Source organism: Crassostrea angulata, chromosome 1, assembly GCF_025612915.1.
Source record: "Crassostrea angulata isolate pt1a10 chromosome 1, ASM2561291v2, whole genome shotgun sequence".
NCBI classification, from domain to species: domain Eukaryota; kingdom Metazoa; phylum Mollusca; class Bivalvia; order Ostreida; family Ostreidae; genus Magallana; species Magallana angulata.
Genome location: NC_069111.1, coordinates 7,149,335 through 7,149,795, shown reverse-complemented (window position 1 = coordinate 7,149,795; position 461 = coordinate 7,149,335).

Here is a 461-nt window from a genome sequence, read left to right as displayed (position 1 = left end):
TATAACAGTTTCTGAGATATATGGTAATTTCAAATTCCTGGGGGGTGGGGATGACCCCAGGGGTCAGATCTAATAAACCCTATATATTGCCAGTAACAGCCAATATATGATTATGAAAACCCTATATTATTATCTTTGTCCGTTTTCAAGTTACCATTTACAATAGAGTCTACGATTCTTCCTACAAGGTTCAATGTTAGACCCCCCACCCTTTTGACACCCCCCTCCCCCCTCCCCCGAAAAGTGGTTGTCTAACCCAAAATGAGAAAAATCAAACCAGGGTGCACAACTAGATATGCAGGCCTATCATATCCTAGAGTTTTGTAAAATTCTGTTCAGCCATCTCTAAGAAACAAGTTCAGAGCAGGAAAGAAGAAAAAGAAGATGAATAATAATACATGTACCGTATTAAGAACCGTACAAAAACAATAAGTCTCCAAATTTCATTCGGGAGACTTAAT